Below are 18,867 nucleotides of genomic sequence, written 5' to 3'. Positions count from 1 at the left end.
GACGGTAATATTTCACTTTTACTAAAGTTTAGCTGCAAGCCTTATACCTCACTATATGAGAGAAATACATTTTGAATTGTAGCTATATATTGTTGGAGGGGTCAGAGATAAATAATATCATCAGCAAAAAATGCCAAGCGAACCTCTTGGTCATAAATCACAATTACATGTAGCTTAGGGAAGGATTCTCATAAGTACTAAAGATTCCAGTATTAAGTTAAATAGCACCCTTAAAGTGGGCACCCTTGTCTTCAGTCTCTGGGCTTGGGTAACACTTATATATAAGCCTTTTTGCGCTTGGAGAAGTAGTTGCCAGTGTCCCCCAGCTGAACATACAGCTGCTTTGAACTCTGGGTCATTTTTTTGAAAAAAGGTAGGAATTGCTGCAATATATTATCTCCCCTTAGTATTGTTTTGTGGATAGTTATAGGAGCATAGTAAGAGACATCCATTGTATGAGTATCTGGGGAATCCACAAATGGTGATGAAGACCCCTACTCCAGTTCAAGGATGTTGTTCTAGCTTTATGTATATGGCCTCAAGGACAGTTGTCTTCTCTGTCCAAAATGTGTACCGAACTATACTAAAAAGAATGTACCTTTTCTTTAAGGTTTGGTTTAAGGCTACAGAGTCTTTTTCTGTAGAATTTGCACTTCTGTTTTATTCCATTCTTTCTTCAGAAGTTGTTTTGTCTCCCCAATGTACAGGTTTTTGCATTCCTTTCTACAGTGCACTTCATGTACCAAGTTACTTCAGTTGTGTTTGGGTATTGGATCTTTTAGATCTGCATTATTATTATTATATACAGTGCCAACATATTACGCATGCTTCTGTGTGTTACTCCTACTTTTATGGTAAAGGTAATATAATGTTTTTTCAGGGCTTACAGACTGCCTCACATTCATCACTGCCCTGATCTAGTCATCCTAGTAATTCTGAAACAAATTCATAAGGAATGCTTTAACTGTTCCCTGAGGTCATCGCCCTATGAGTGAAACGCGCCGGAATTGAAACAATCAATATAGCTACAAATAATTCCTACAAATAATATTTAGTCAGGTGGCTTTTGTTTAGTAAACCTGGCATTCTCCTTTGTGTTTTCGCATAGGGGAGCCAACCTTATATTGCCTGTTCAATATATCATTGAGTAATTAGGCTCACAGGTGTGCAAGTATACCTACAGGGGAATGTATTGAATGTATTGAAACATTATTGTTTACTGTATACATGCTAGGAGGATTTTTGGGGGAGTTTTGGAAGCTGCTCACAATTACTGCTAGACAGTAAGGTCTGGCAGACATAACCTACCAAGCCATATTTTCATAAAATATCCTCTACTAAATTTTTATAAATTCCACTGTTGGTCTGAGTAGGCTTTGGTGGAGACTCAATTCTGCATATTCTACTTTTAAATTTAGGATTTATTGAAACTTGCCTTGTGTGCTGAATGCTGAATTCAGTACATACCAAAACTCACATTTGAAAACACCCATATGTACACAGCCTCAAGGCATCAAGGGAGAATATAGTGAATTATGCAGGTATTTTACACTAAAGAAATACACTGGTAGTGTGCATAGTATGTAGGAACTTCTATATAAACTGTCAAGGTGCTGGTCACAGCAGAGTAAGGACACACATTGATTTGTTGCTACGGTTGTTTGGCAGATGCTAATAAAGTATTTTTTTCTTTGTTGTATATATGGTAAATAGTAGTTCATAAGTGTTGTGGTATGTTAGAAAATGTAATTATTTGTGTTGTTTAACATTTAATGCTATGTATTAATGTGAGCAGTTGATAATTCAGAATCACAAACAAAACTTGAATTCGGGTTTACAATTTACAGTTTACTAAAAGATAAATCAAAGGGGAGATGAGCAAAGTAACAAAGAAAGTGGAGGGGGCGGTGTAGAGGACAAAAGAAACGGAGAGAACATTTTAGTTCTTAACCAGAACCCGTGCAGCAAGTAAATATTCTGCACTAAACACACAGATAGAACTCTTTGCCACATGCTCCAGAACGTGTACTAGCAGAGCAAAGCATTCAATGAGTCCATAATGCAGTATGGCAACAAGCCAGGGAATATGGGATATTCATTCTTCCCATTCAGTAACAGCTAATCAATCAGATTTGTCATGTCCCGTAGCACTTTTAAGGTGTGCATTATATTTGTCAGGAAGGACAAAAATGAATTCAAGGACTCTTTCACCCTCACTTAACACACATATGACATGCTTTATGGATCATCTTGTCTACCACAAATAATTTAATAGAGGAGCACTGTCAGAAAAAATGTTATACCCAGTTCTAGCTCCAACCCCCCTCTAAACCATCCCATAGGGTTTCAATTTTCTTTATCTTTTGAGGAAAAATATACTAACCCACATCCACCTATCGGGTTGTTTGGCAGCACCATCTCTTACATACAGAAACTCTGATTTATGTTTCCCTTGCAATACGTAGATGCTGAAGAGTTCTTTGGAGCTGGACAACCAGGCAGAAATTTGGAAACCAAAAATTACCCTTGCATTGTAAACAAGAAGATAAAAAGCAAGTGTCATGTAACTGTGACTTTAGGTGGGAAAAAATTGGTTGAAAGTTTTTTTTTTTATTTTTTTTTGTTTATACCAGCGATCAATGGATTGGTGGAAGGGTGTTGTGGGAGATGTGGATAATAGTTTGCCTGGAGATAAATTTTAAAGTTCTTAATCTCTCTAGACATTTAGTTTGCTAAAAGCACTTTTTTCATAAACATGTTTAATTTTTTTCATCATTTTTTATCTGCTGCAGGGCTTCACCAGCATCTCTTACACTTTTACTGTCTGCATGTAGTTCTTCCATTATTGACTGCCTGTAATTGTTTTAGACTGACTTTTAAAAAATTACAACAAATTGCAGTCTCTACATGGCAGGTAGGAAATTTAGGAGCAGAAATGGGAAATAGCTGTTACCTTGTTATAGGAAAGGTCTGAACAATGACCCTCAGGGCAGCACCACCAAGAATTCTTGTAATGGAATCTGCAAATGATATCCAAATGTTAAATCTTACACTTTTGGTGACAGTATTTAGATCTTTGTTAAAGTAAACATTTGCTAAAAGAGAGTTGGCAGATATTGCTGCCTTCCTTCTAAAAACAGCTGTGGTGGCAGCATGGTGATTCAGAGATTAGCACTCTGGCCTTTGCAGAGCTATATTCCAGTTTGGAATCTCAGCCAGGATACCATCTGCATGGAGTTTGCAGGTTCTCCCCGTGTTTTTGTGGGTTTCCTCCACGTACTCCGGTTTCCTCCCACATTCCAAAAACATGCAATTAGGTTAATTGGCTTTCCCACTAAAATTGACCATAGACTGTATTAAAAACATATGACTATGGTGGGGACATTACATTGTGATCCCCTTTGAGGGACAGCTAGTGACATGACTGAAGAATTTGTAAAGGGCTGCATAATGCAGCTGTGTTGCCACTTTATAAAATAATGTTACATGAGTGGATTTCACTGGCATAATCCACAGATATATGTGAGACTTTTCAGGGGTTCCAGAAGAACACTAAGTGTAGATGTATTTACAATTAAGTTTTAGGGCAGATATTTTTTACTGGAAGGCTATAGTTCCTACTTTTTAGCTTATCTCCTTGATCATGCAGCTGAGTCTGTTCTGTAGAGGAAAATGTTTTCAAGTTCTCCAAATAACACTCTGTTTTCCTATCTAATGTTCGTATCTATCCAATATACAATCCTAATTGCAATATGTAAATGAGGGGACTGGTTACTTTACATTACATATCTGTTACTTCAGCTGCCTTTGCCTTTGCCCCTTAATTATCTCTGTAATAAAATTGTGTCAATCTCTGAGCAGTGTTTCTGTAAATTAAATTCTGTTTGCGTCCTAATGCTTGGATGTATTATTCCTTCTCTTTGTTCTTGTTCATTTAAATTCTGATTCCTTGCAAATACCTTTCACTGCTGAAAACTAACCAAACATTAGACGTCTGCATTTCATTTGCTTGGATTTCACAATGCTAACTACAGGTAAACAGTAAAAAAAATATAAAGCATAGTCCTTAAGCAGATTTTTTTTTGGTCCATTTTTATTTATAGCTATTTGAAGCTATCTTTTTTATATTGTAGAGAAAGGTAAACGTTCAGATTGAACTTAGTGGGCCTGATTTGTTAAAGCTTTCCAAGACTGGAGAGGATAGCTGGTTGAAACAGCAAAACTGGAATGGATCTGGTCCAGGACTGAAAGCATTTGCTAACAGATAGCTAATTACTTTTAAGAAATCCATTCCAGGTTTGCTGGATTACCTAGCTCCACTGATACAAGTGTATCCTCTCTAGTGTTGGAAAGCTTTAATAAATCAGACCCTATATGAGACCCTTATGACAACTATGAGAGATACATTTTCTGCTTAAATACTTGGCATTTGTAGGGGAGTTAAGGAAACTGCTGTCAAACAAAGCATAGGGAGCCTGACATTGCCATGAGGGTCCAATCTGTTTTTTAAAAAGTGCCTCCAAATGTTTAAGGTTCAAAAATATATAAAGCTGTAGTGTTTCTACTGGCCTTTAAGAATGTGTATTCAAGGAATATGCTCAGTATTATCATAAAGCTAACATTCTTGCTGAGAATAAAAAAGAAACAAAGGTGGCAATATAACTTAAAATACTTACCCTTCTTGGAAAATTCCTGCTCCAGGTTCTTCAAAGTGTTGCACTTATACCTAAAAGACCAGTCATATGATCAAGTGATATATGCTGAAGAAAACAATTAGCCGATTTTGTTAATCAGAGATTAAGTGAGCAGGTGGTTAAATTTTTAATTGTATGAACTGCACTGGAAAAGACATGAAGAAGGATCTTCACCATATAGGGTAAATTTTTTTTATCCTTCTATTACTCTTTTATTTATCCATTGAAGGTAGACTGGGAATTTAGCTTTACTTTTACCTTTGAGTGTAGGTTTATTTAACTGTGGTAAGCTGTAAATATTTAGTGACTGTAAATGTCAAAATATAGCATTGTTTTTTATCATTTTACCACTTTATGGTAATTCAGTTTTTGTATTGTAGGTTGAATGGCTGTGTATAATGAAATACTATTGCTGAGTACCTGAGAGAACACTCAACTTACAACAAAGGTAAGATAAGATAAAAAAACTGCCCACATTAAGTACGTAATACATTGTAATACATGTTCTGATATTCAATCAGTTGTACGTTTTAGCCTAAACAAATATACAATAACATTTGGTATACTGCTGGGATAAGGAACTTAGATGATGAAGATGGATCTTCTGTCCCCCTTAAAATGTAATAGAATAAGATTAAAAAAATATATAAAAAAGCAATACTTCATAATGCACTTTTCTCTAAAAATATCTCTAGTCATAGAGATACAGACACACAGACACACAGCTTCTCTGTCACTGATGTGTTCTGTACTGATCCAAAATGATCTTTCTATACTGCTCTTGTCTTAGACTTCTCCCACTCTGCACCAGTGGCTAATCCACCTTTTTTGTTGTAAAAATAATAAAAACTGGTCTATTTATCTATAATTCAAATAAATCATTGTATTAGTTATTATGATAGAGTGAAGTGAAATGACTAAATATAAAAATTAACAAATACAGTATTTGATTTATTCAGTCACATAATTTTATTAATTGTCAACAAGCAATATGATGGTACAAGTTACAAGCTCTTCCAATCTCTTCCATTTGTCTTTTATTTAAAAAGCAATTGATTACCGACCACTAGTAAAACAGTCCTAGTCTGAGGATGGACACAATGGCCCTGATTTATTAAAGCTCTCCAAGGCTGGAGAGGATACACTTTCATCAGTGAACCTGGGTGATCCAGAAAACCTAGAATAGATTTCTTCAAAGTCCCTTGCTATTTGCTAGCAAATGTTTTGAATCCTGGACCGGAGCCAATTCATTCCATGCTTTAGGTATGAAAGTAAATATTCTCTCCAGCCTTGGAGAGCTTTAAAAAATCAGGCCCATTGTGCCCAATTTAAGCTAGAGAAGATACACTTTCATCAGTGAAGCTGGGTGATCCAGAAAACCTGGAATGGATCTGGTCCAGAATTGAAAACATTAGCTAACAAATAGCAATAGTCCTTTAGGAAATCCATTCCAGGTTTGCTGGATCACCCAGCTTCACTGATGAAAGTGTATTCTCTCCAGCCTTGGACAGCTTTAGGAAATCAGGCCTTATCAGTACACAACAATTTACAGACATAGAGTTTTCCATATCATCAGTTTTTTTTTTTAATGTGTAGGTTTTTTTCCTTTTTTTTCAAATGGCTACCTGGTAGTGTACAAAATCTGGCTAAAAAGAGCAACATTCTGGCCCTTGGTAAGTGATGTGATATTCTAGGTTTTGGGCATAGTATGTGGCTTGGGGATCAAAGAATGGCAGCTCCTCTGATGTTTAACACTATTAAACTAGCAGCTTTTGTTGCGCACAATACCAAAACGAAAAAGTGCCTCCCAACTACCTATATAGTTATCCTACTTGTGTATCTATCATGTAATGTAAATCTATGTGAAAAAACACTGTCTCCTCCTATTAAACATTACATTCAGCATCCCTATTGCCATATTGCATAGTTGGGAATATCCTGTTCCATCTGAATGTAAAAAAATGCAATATGAATGCTGCTATCACTATCGATTACTACAAGATTCTGTTTCTAGAAGTAATAATAGTATGGTAGATCTATGATCCATCTACGGTATAGGTTTGGTCAAAAACACTAAAACTGTAATATATCATGACCAGGGTAGTTCAGACCTGTCAGCCCTTCCACCTTCCCCATTAACTAAAAATATCTACCTCCCCACTCACCGCAACCTGCTTTACAACCAAAACCTACCAAAAAATACATTAACACCTAATTGCACTTAAATTGGATGGTAAGCAGTCTTTTATTTAAACAAAAAATACATAACCATAAAAAATAATATTAAATAAACAATAAATAACCAACAAATAATTAACAAAACAAATAAATCCTATTTACCTTAACAAGCGTATTAACCAGAAAATAAAATTAACCCCCCTTAACATTGCAACACCCCAGTTTTAAACCTCAACAACCAGGCTGCAGGTCTCAGAAGTCAGAATCCATACTCCTCCAGAATTTAACTCAGAACACACTACCTTCAGGGGCTATAACCATCAGACCACCATAAAGGCAGACTCTACCACCGAGGATCCCTCTTGCTACAAATCACCATTTTTCCATGCCCAGGATCCCTGCCTTCCAAGGCCCCAACCGCCACCCTTAAAACACACCAAACGCTTTCTTCCTAAAAGAGGGCCTCCCACTTTCAACTTACCCCTTTCCATAATCACCTCCTCCTCAACTCCCTGGCTAACATTGCCCCTTCCTACATTACTCAGAACACTTAACCCTTTCCTACCTTGTGCTGGGCCTCACACCCTGTCATGCAGGGCCTGCACCTAATATAATACAGCTATGGGCCCCACTTTACATGGCAATATATTGTATTTAGGAAGATGCTAGTTAGTCAGTTATTGTTCTTAATTTTAATGAAATACTAATTAAAGTATCTTTACTATTGAACAAGTGCTACTTGAATGACGCATTAACCTCTTTTGTCCCTGTGGACAAAAATGACTTAATTACATTCGTCCAGAAATTCATATTCTGTGTTCTAATGAACATCTTAGATAGTCTGCTATAGGAAGCAGCTCCAGCACGATTCTGTACATCACAGTTATCTCTAGAAAATTATGACAGGAAATCAAATAAACGGAATTTAAATAGAAATGTGAAAGATATCTACTCATAATGTATACTTATGAGCAGACAGTTACTAATGTTATCAGCTGAAAAATACCCACTCACTTCAGTTTAAATTAAATCAGTCTCTGTATAATGAATGTTTTAAGTTTTCCAAGTCGTTTTCAGTAAAGAAGCATATTCTCGCAGGAATGAAATCTGAGATGAAATACAAAACAAAAATATCTACTTAGGAAAAAAAACAGGAACATCAGCAAAATAAAACTGTAATTATTTAAGAAAGGAAAGAGCTTGAGTATTGTTCATAAGTGTTCTAGATTTTTTTTGTCAATTAACATAAATTTAAAAAACGGTAGCAGGAAATGACAAAAAAAGGGTGGTTGTATGGGGATTAAATGAAGTTTAAAACACAGGCAAGTGTTCTATGTGAAAAACTAGCTAGTATGTATTAAAATAAATCACTTTTTTAAAATTGTTTTGTAGGGAATTCAGGGAATATTGAAATATGTTATGACAAGATTTATATATAAGAAAAACTGTCAGCACTGTTTCTTACTCCTGATTTTTACAGGTTCATGAGGACAAGGGTCTTCTAGTGTGTATTGTCAGTTATCTATATAGTAACCAATGAAACAAACATTTGATGGAGCAAGTGCCCAGTATAGTGCACAAAGGTCTACAGTACTATCCAAGTAGTAATTAGCTGAGGAAGAGTAAGTGTCTCAGTTTCAAAAGGACCTAAAATTATTAAAATTTATAAATAAAATGCAGTTAAAGCAACATCAGTAGAGAATCTTCTTAACCCTTATCATGAATTGGAAATTCCTATATCTCTCTGTGACACGTTTGAATTTTAAATTCTAACTATATACAATGTTCACAGCATTTTTTGATTTCTGTTTTAGACTTTAAAAAATTCATAAAAATAATTCTAAGATCAGTACATTCATACAAATTTTCAGCAATAATTATAAGCACATTTTTTCTTATGCTTTACCACTGAATTTATATCTATTTTACCTGTACTTGAAGAAAACCTTTCATTATCTAAAGGTGTGGATTTCCATTACTTATGTATGCAGCTGAAAATTATAGTTGATTGGCTTTTATGTAAATACATTTGCTTCAATATTTTAATTCACCACGCAGATAGGTGAATGACATTTTATGAATGCCATCACAACTTGTGTTCTGGGAGTTCTACAGCATGCATGTCACTGTTGTGTAGCATGCCTGTATGTATCTTATCTGGTCATAGGCTAGCACTGGAAAACAAAGTAAAGGAGTAATGGGAATGATGTATGCTTCTTTCTTGCTTTGGGTCAGAGACTCAGAAGTAATAAAGCAAGGCAAATCCAGTTAACCAAATATTTCAGAAGGAGGTCAACAGTAGCAATGTTTGTGTTTTTTTTTTTATACAGGGTACTATAATGTATAAATTTGTATCTGAAATGTACACTAAGTCTCATATTTTGACCGATCTTTGAATTAAGTCCTATAAATCAAAGTCTTGGACAGTGCTGTTTATTAACCCTTTGTGAACATCTCCAACGTGGTTAATAGAAACATTAAAATTGGTCTATTAAATGGTAAAAAAAAGGTTGTTCATGGCTTTTTTCCAGGTCAGAAAGAAGTCAAGACCCTGTATATGGTATGCATCCAGAAACCAATATTCGCTAGAGATAGTGAGATAGTGAAATTCATTATAAATGGCTTTACATATTCCAAATGCAAAAAAAGATTCTGTTACGTGTGTGGTTCATTCACAACAAAAGCCCAACAACGGCAGAACTGAAAGATATACAAAATTATATTTCGGCTGTCCACTTGGTGACCAGGATAAATCTTGGGCTCCACATGTCATCTGTACCAGATGTTCCAATGGACTGCGTGACTGGCTAAATCGGCGTCAAGCAGCAATGCCATTTGCAATCCGGATGGTGTGGAGAGAACCGCGGGACCATCTAATCGACTGCTATTTTTGCCGTGTCAAGAAATTGGATTCTCAGGTAATACTAAGCACAAAATTGTATGTCCCAGCCTCGATTCTGCAATTAGGCCTGTTCCCCATGATGATTCATTGCCAGTTTCAGTACCGTCACATGATGGACTTGCTTCTGTAGAAGGTAATGAGAAATGCGCTGGAGTTGCAGCCAGTTACAACCCCAGATTATCTGATCCTGACTACTTGGCCGATAAAGATTCAGAACCAGAGACCTTTACGCAAGCAGAACTGAATGATCTCGTTCATGATCTAAATCTCTCCAAAGACAAAGCAGAACTTCTTGCTTCAAGGCTTAAACAGAAGCACTTGCTTGCAAAGGGTGTAACTGTAACTCACTGCAGAAAACAAAATCATAACTTGACAAGGTTCTTCACTAGTGATGGCTCACTGTGCTACTGTCATTATATAAATGCACTCTGTAACAGTTTGTCACAAGAGCATGTTCCATCTGAATGGCGTATCTTCATTGATTCCTCTAAAAGATGCTTGAAAGCAGTCTTACTGCATAATGGTAATTCCAAACCAAGTTTACCTGTTGCCCATTCCATTACCCTTAAGGAGTCCTATGACAACATGAAGTTACTACTTGAAGCAAAGCAGTATAAAGCACACCAGTGGAACATCTGTGGGGATCTAAAAGTCATTGGCATGCTCATGGGAATGCAAGGAGGATTCACAAAATATTGCTGTTTCCTTTGACTGTGGGACAGCTGATCTACTGGAGACCATTATATCAAGCGTGATTGGCTACCAAGAGATAAATATAAGCCCGGAACAAGCAGTGTCAAGTTTCTTCCTCTGGTTGATCCGCATAAAATATTTCTGCCACCTCTCCATATCAAGTTAGTTTTATAAAGAACCTTGTAAAGGCCATGGGTAAATCAAACTCCATGGGTTTTCAGTACCTTGTTGAGAATTTTTCAAACATAAGCACTGCAAAAATGAAGAAAGGGATAATTATAGGGCCACAGGATCAAGTCTGTTTTGCAGGATGATGTTTTCAAACAATCTCTCTGAGAAGCTAAGCTAGAAGCTTGGGATGCATTCAAGTGGCTGTGTGAAAATTTCCTGGGCAACCATAAGTCTCCTGCATAGAAGGAAGGAGTTCAGAATCTGCTTGATTCATACCAGAAATTGGGTTCTCACATGTCATTAAAAATACATTTCTGCACATCACATCTAGAATTCTTCCTGGAAAATATTGGTATGGTGAGTGACGAACAAGGAGAGCGTTTTCACCAGGACATTCAGTTAATGGAGCACCGCTACCAAGGTTTCTGGAATTAAAGTATGATGGCTAACTACTGCTGGATGCTGTACCACCACAATCCAAAGAGTACACAAGAAAATCATACTCCAAGCATTTCTGAAGAAACAATGACTGACACTGTTAAGTAGATCTATACCACAGTGTGCCTTCATTTACTTCACACTGAAGATGTATTAACATTCACTTCAATGGTGTTTACATTTTAATACAAATAACATGCACGTACAATGTTAACTATAATAGTAACAAAACAGATCTGAAATCTACTCGAAAAACTGATTTAGAAATATTTTCTGTGGTTTCTGATGATTATCAAAACTAATTTTTTGTTGATGTGTGTTATTATATGCTTTAAATAAATATATGCTTCTAAAACGAGAACATAGATGGTACAATAATTTATTGTATATATTTATATTTTATCATGAAACAATCTTTTTCTCACATAGTCTGATCTGGGTATTTTTTCCTGTTAACTTTTGTTTGTTGTTCAGGCAGAATGAAAAATATACTAGCGAAAGGATGTGTTGAGCTCATGGTATATCTCACAGTAACGATCTATGTTTGGTATTAGAAGTGTTTTAAGATGTAACATATGCATGCATAAATAAATATGTACAGCACCAGGCAGTAATAAATTATTTATTGCTGTAAGTGCAACTGAATCCACAGCAGATAAGGAGACCTGAAAACATATGTTAAAAAAACATATGGTAAATGTATCTGGAAGAAAAGAAGTTTAATCTCCGCATAAGGAAGAGATTCTTCACAGTAAGGTCATGAAAATGTTTTATATACAGTTTACGTTCGAATGATGCAGTTATGGTAAGTTATCAGCCAGAGATTTTATGGAAAGACTTGCTAGGAGTCCAAGTCATCATCCAAAAAAGATGTGTTCAGGAGATTCCTTAAGTGTTTGATAAGTATGGAGATTGGAGGGACTGCATTTGTAGGTAAAAATTGGATGCAGTAAAGTGGTATAAGACCCAGAATAAATGTTGCCCCATTTCTATATTGGTAATTGTTAGATTATGGACAATATCTTGACATTAAAGTGTTTTCAGTGAATATTATAAATTCCTTGTGATTCATTTATGGGCATCTTCCAAATAAATATAACATATGCTTGAATTAGAGCACTTTTCCAGTCTATGATGGGCAATTTCAACTAAAAACCCATTTATTTATCACTAAGATTTTTCATCCTATTTATATATATCATTCAAGCACATGTTATTTTCCTAAACGTAAGATTCTTCCCTTAGTGTTTAAGCTGTATACAAAACGTTTAAATATACCCACTTCAGTGAACAATTATAGACAAACATTTAACCAAATTGAATTTGTGTAACCTTTTGTTGACTTTTGTACCTTTTTATTGCAAACTCAGTGTGGCATATCAATCTCTACCTCCCTTAAAGACGATGAATAGAGAAACGCGTCAGGAATTGCATTTTTGTTCAAATATGGGGCAGAATGATTACGAATCATGCACCAGATTACCAGCCTAGACATGATGTTATAAATATCTAACACATGATTTTATGTATTGTTTATATACATCTAAGTGACCCTTTGCATCAAATAAATTATTTGTTTAATTGCCACTAAAACCTTCCTTGCTTGGTGACTTATTCTGCACAAAAGCACTCAATTTATTTTCTTGTATTTGGTGAAGGGGGTGGCAATAGACCACCACAGTTCTAGGGGTCAGGAACTCCTACTTTTTGAAGAAAACATACATGTAATATGAACTAATTTTATTAATAAAAATTACATTTTTAAAAAAAAATCACTTGTGCTGATATGTTGAAAATAAGAATGCACTCAAATATCTGATTCACAAAAGAGTGCTGAAAGTTCAGTTGATAAATTGTAGACTTGAATAGACTAAATGTCATTATGATTGCTCAGTTACATGATATTTCCTAAAATTATTTCCATTTTCAGACAGCATGTGTGCTCTGTTCTTTCTTTAACAATGTCCCCTGTCCAAACCTATGATACCAATCTCCGCTTCTTTTATTCTACTGTCATTTAGATTAGAGTTTGGCAATAGGAATGAGTGGATTTTAGGCTTTTATTTTATATGTTCCTGCAGAGATTTTGTTCCTGTCTTTTAAAATGTATCCAATTTTAATTAAACTATTAGATAATAGGATTACCTATGGGTGACATGACATTTCAAAGTGACATGTTTAGCTATTGTTGGATATCTATTTGTCAATTTCATTTCCGTCTTGTTGTGGTTAATGATACATTCAAGAAGTGTTTTCATTTTTAAGACCAGGTAAAATATCAGAGTTAATTTCATTCTTGTAAGTGATAATTAATAAAAGGAAAAAACGTTTGGAAGTTTAATAAAATGAATGCATGCCTACTGATAGATATCTAAATTGAAATAGTAACCTTTCTTGCTTTAAAGAAAAACAGTTGTTAGGACATTTATATTTAATCAGCAGTCCAGTGAAACATGTGAAAGATTATTTCTGATTTTCTTATATGTTTTCGATGTTGACTTATACTTGTTGCCTAAAAATGATTGTATAAATGTTAAGGGTGAACAAATTTAACATGTATCCATTTGTTTTGAAAGCACCATGAAACCTAATAGAAAAGCTGTCACTTGCAAGTAGATGGATTCTCCATTAGCCATGAGTATTACACCAGGCTTATCAGATCAGTATACAGTATTGTATAGGTAGTATGAAGACTGGGAGCTGGCCCTAACATTATTACATGTATTGTTACTCATTCCTTATTACATAGGACTAAGGGTTTACTGCACTTAAAGTTCAGTTGTATAAACCATCATTTAGTAAAATTCATAAATATTTTGTCCATCAAAAGAAGTTTGTGGTGCAACAAAATGAATTAGGCATATGAAGGCTAAAGCATGCAATGTAAATTCTTTGCAACTAATTCCAGGATCTAAATGCTTTAAAGGGTAGTCTCTGGCCCTTGTCAATCGACTCATGTAACATTTGACAATGTGCTGTATGAAAAGTATGTGGCATTGTGGTATAGTTAGGTTCTACTATCTGTTTTCCATCCTTTCATATTTAAATCAATGCGTAATTTTTTCCTAAACATAGTTGTCTAAAAAAAAAATATTCATTTTTTCACCTATTAACCTGGAATATGTTTTAAAGCAATTAAAAACACAAAACAGTCTTTCAAAGAGTCTTTCAATTTACACACACATTTTGCTATCACAAAAACTAATTAGTTATTTACTTTATAACTGATGATTTGTTCACAGATTATAAAAATAATAAAGTCCCTAAGGAATCACGTACTACATGTATAGGACATACAGTACATCAAATCCAATTTACAGAAACATTCAGGAAACATTCTAAACCATACAATTGACTGGCTGGGGTCATTCTGGGCATTTTCCACATGCTCAAAATGAGATAATTACGAAAAGAGAATGTTCTTAGTTCAACCAGTAAATTAACCTAGTATTTGCCTAAAGTAAGTAACATAACATGTAATTAAAAATAGAATAAATTAGGTCAAGTGACAGGCAACACCAAACTAATCCAGCAAAATTTGATAGCAAAAAAAGGTTTGGTCAGTGTATAAGTCATACTTGCCTTTTCATGCTTGATCCACTACCTCATAAAATCTCAGGACGTGTATTTTCCAGGATATGTAGACACAGCTCTCCTCATCAAACCCTTTTGAGAAATTTTCAAAACCAATGGGTGTCAAGTTTGTAGATACTGAGACTTGACAAAATTTAGGTTGTAAGATAGAATGCAGGAACCATAAGTGAACTGACTACTAATCTTGTTATCCCAAGTCCAGAAACAGATGTAGAGTTTTACCAGATGATCTTTTGGTGTTAATGGGATTGGATTTTGTGTACACACTGAAGATTCATATATGATAAGGTTGTTGCAGGCTTTGGGATCAAGGTTTTCATGGTATAGAGGAACAGGGACCCATAACTACATTCTACTTGCCTCTAATTTTCTCAAATGTTTTTTTTTTTTTGCATGCCCTTCTGGAGCTTAAAGTTCAATTCTCATCTTCAACCCATTATATCTTCTTTGCCACAAAATATTGTTTTTTGGACTAATTAATGCACAGCTTCACTCAACCCACCAAGGAAAGACTAGGAGGGCAGGATGTCACCATTTTCCCATCCCTTTGCATGATACCCTGGACTCTCAGTTTTTTGATGCAGTAGGAGGCGTTATGTTTTGCCATTCCTTTTTTCTGCATGAGTGAGGACTAAGAAGACAGAAGAGTACAGTATATACTCATGTATAAACTTGGGTCAGACCACTAGATGGTCATGTATCCTCATGTTAAGTGTATAGAAAACACTTGCTGTGTGAGACAGTTTTAAAGTTTGTTTTGCATGTTATACACTTTACATGAGAACACAGAGCCATCTACTGTGCAGGGGGAATGAAAAGACTGTGTGTTTTTATTTTTTTTTCCTTTTAAATGAATGTTTGAAAAATGAAACTACACAAATACAGTTATTTTTATTGGCACTTCTGTAATTACTGTTATAAATTTATGCAGTGACAGACACGTTTATGTCTTTATACCTAATGTAGTTTTCCTGTTTTTTTCAGTAATAATTGGATGGGTTTATAGTCAAGCATATACAGTAACCATATAATAATAAAATACAACTAAGAGGGAGTTAGAGGTTCCTGGTGGGCACATACCCTAAGGTTGAGCTTTAAAGTATATGTAAACTTCAAATAAATGGTTAGCATTATGGGTTTACAATACTTATACATGCCCAGTAAAAATTACGTTTAAAAGGTTTAAGCACAGCTAGCAATTTTTAAGCAGATGTGATTTATAAGGGAAAGCACTCAGTGGAAAACACTTATGATTCTATGAACAGAATGAGAATCATCTAAACATAGCCCTCGGCATATAAAGACAAGTTAAATATTGTGACAGGTACAAGTCCTGGAAAATAATGAGGGAAACACAAAGGTATGAATGGCTAATAAGTTATTTATGTATAAGTCTAGAACAAATGAAATCATAAACACATGCTATCCACATAAAAAAGTTGTAAAAATGTAAAGATATTCTGTCAGTGCCATTTATGTTTGTTTCCAATGAGCTAACGGCTATTCAAGTTTTTTTTTTTTTTTTGTTTTTTAATGTTCCTTGTAGGAATTGCCAACAGCTCAGACAAGATTTTTTTTTCAAAATACTGCTCATACAGGAGTCAATGGTTGAAGCGGACCTTTCACTGAGAAATTACGTATGTTGCCATAGCTGACCTGGTTCCATAAAATACCGTTTGCCTGGTTGGTGATCTGATACTCTGCCTTTAATTCCTTTTGAATCACTGACTCAGAAAGAATATTTTCAACTAATTGACACAGAACTTATCTGCATGCTTGTTTTACAATGAATTGAGCACTGGCAGCACACACCATCTCTCAGTGGTAGGTCCACTTTCAGAAGACATTCAAACATTTAAAATGAACACTTATAAGAGCACGGATGCTGTGAAACAGGTTAATGTCTTAGCTTGTCCTCTCTGTTAAAAAACTAATTGAAATATTGCTCATTTAATTTATGAGCTTGGAAGTTGACAATGATAGGGCCAATCTACACAAGTGTACAATACAAATACCACATTTCCTAGCACTCAACCCAACTCTCCAGGTATTTATTTAAAACATTTTTCTAACATTTAAATAAAACCATACAAATGCAAATGCTTGTTTGAAAGGACATGTTCATAAGACATTACTGGAATCTGCCATTATTTAAAGTTGAGGTTTAATGTAGCAGTATTTTCCCTTTTTCACACCTTGCCAACATGCTAATATTAAAAATAAACTTCTGTTAAAGATAAACATAGCCATGAATCTAGCAATTTCAGCAGAGCCACTGTGATGTGATCAGGTAGGGATTTATTGCAGAAAGGGACAAGCAGTGTCCATTCTGCAATAAGCATTCTTACTTGCCTGATCTCTCCCTTCAACTGTAAATTTGCAGAACTGTGCATGAGCAGCTCAGCATTGTTACAACATCCCAGCCCAGCCAATCAAGATGGAAGAAAATCCGAATGAGGAAGAAAAAAAGGAAGTAGATGGCAACACTTGCATTGGAGCAGGGCAGGTGAGTTTTAAGTGGGTTTATTACTGCTTTATTGCAATTTTGCCAACGTATCCCTATGTACACAGATAATTCTAAATTTTATTAAATGATGAGCTGATAAAACACTTTTTAGGCAATGCACACATGGAAATATGTATGACAAATATCACATTTTTTAGGCTGAATTGCAGGACATAAGGTTAAGAATTTCAATAGTATCAAAAATTTAAGTAGAAAATAACTCAATTTAAGTAAGAAATAACTCAAAGTAAGAAAAATAAAATATTTGTACACACTTGTCTTTGGGCTGTTGCATTACATGGTTACATCACAAATACATTTATGTCTGTGTTAGAGGGGAAAAGAAAGATAACCATGCAACCCATCTGAGTCTCCATAGCTCTTGTCCTCAGTCCAGCAGCTATGGACAGATTAATAGCTGTAGCGCTGAACTTTCTATAGTGGCAGTAAAACATGTGTCGCCAGAATATGTTGGCAGAATATTACGAAAAGAAATGATGGCATGAGAAAGTATTGATGCCTTAAGAAGGCAATCCCTGCAATGTATTTCATTTTTCCTACTATGAAAATTACAGATTGGAGAAAAGTATATATAAAAAAGCAAAGGTTAAAAACTGCCAAATGAGAATTTTTCTGTCTCACAAAAAGAAACATAAAAGTAGTTAAATGGATTGCCTCAGTAAAATAAACAAAACATAAACCAAAAAGCACTCCAATACACAGGTGTAAAACAGTCATATATTTATTTTCTTGGCATATAATATTACAGATTTGATTTCTGCAAAGTTGTCACTGTGTATGGCACACATTTTTTACATCATAAGTGGGATATCCACAACGTCCCTCCAAAAATATGCACCAAATGTTTACATTGCTGCATACTATATTATGGCTGCATACCTTTCAATGCAGATTTCCAGGCAAGCTCCTAAGTATGCAGATGGAATACATATAAGAAAGATGTTGTACATGCCAATGGATTTTTATTCCTATTCATTTATTTGTGGGAGTTACACAGACCTATCACACATCTAAGCTAGACATTGCAATGATGTGCTCTTTTAAGTCATTTTAATAGCATTGTCCCTCAAATTCACAATCCTACAACCTTGCAATTCTATACAATAATTACATTACGATCATACTATTTTTGACTTGAACTAATAATGACCATGACGAGAACATGAAGAAAATCTTTTTTTGTCTAAATCACAGTGTATACATTGAACTGATGCCTAGAAAGGGACTTCCTGCATATATATTTTTATGAACTTCTACCCTAATAAAATATAGTATTAGATATCGTTATTTTACATTGTAATTGCTTTACTGCCAGAGCCTTTTTTTTAATTTTTTGCACACATGGTAAATTGCTCATGTTAGTCCTAAAATTTAGTTCTAAAAGCTAAGACACTAGAAAACAAATATTGGAAATTGCAATAATTATGTCACATGGCACCGTTAAATTCAATAAAAAAAAACACTCAAAATAACAAGTGTACACAAATGCAATATAATATATATTTAAACAAACCAGTACCAAAAATATCCAGCCTCAAAACAACACACATGCATGAAATGACAACAAGCTAAGGTACCCAAAATTGTTCATAGGTGACACTTATTATTAATAATTATTTGCCACCTAAATTTTTGTTGCTACTCTTCTCAGGGGAGATAATGGCAAGTCC

The 18,867-nt window shown here is 34.9% G+C and overlaps 1 protein-coding gene across 1 annotated transcript in view; it reads left to right on the top strand.

The window, feature by feature from the left end:
• Nucleotides 1-18,867, top strand: part of MGAT4C (MGAT4 family member C) — a 57,442-nt gene that overhangs the window by 24,309 nt on the left and 14,266 nt on the right. The window contains exon 2 of the mRNA XM_072401221.1: nucleotides 5,075-5,142. The gene's annotated coding sequence lies outside the window, so the exon portion shown is untranslated. The remainder of the gene's footprint in view (nucleotides 1-5,074; nucleotides 5,143-18,867) is intronic.

This window comes from Pyxicephalus adspersus, chromosome 2 (assembly GCF_032062135.1).
Source record: "Pyxicephalus adspersus chromosome 2, UCB_Pads_2.0, whole genome shotgun sequence".
NCBI classification, from domain to species: domain Eukaryota; kingdom Metazoa; phylum Chordata; class Amphibia; order Anura; family Pyxicephalidae; genus Pyxicephalus; species Pyxicephalus adspersus.
This window is presented reverse-complemented; position numbering and strand designations above follow the sequence as displayed.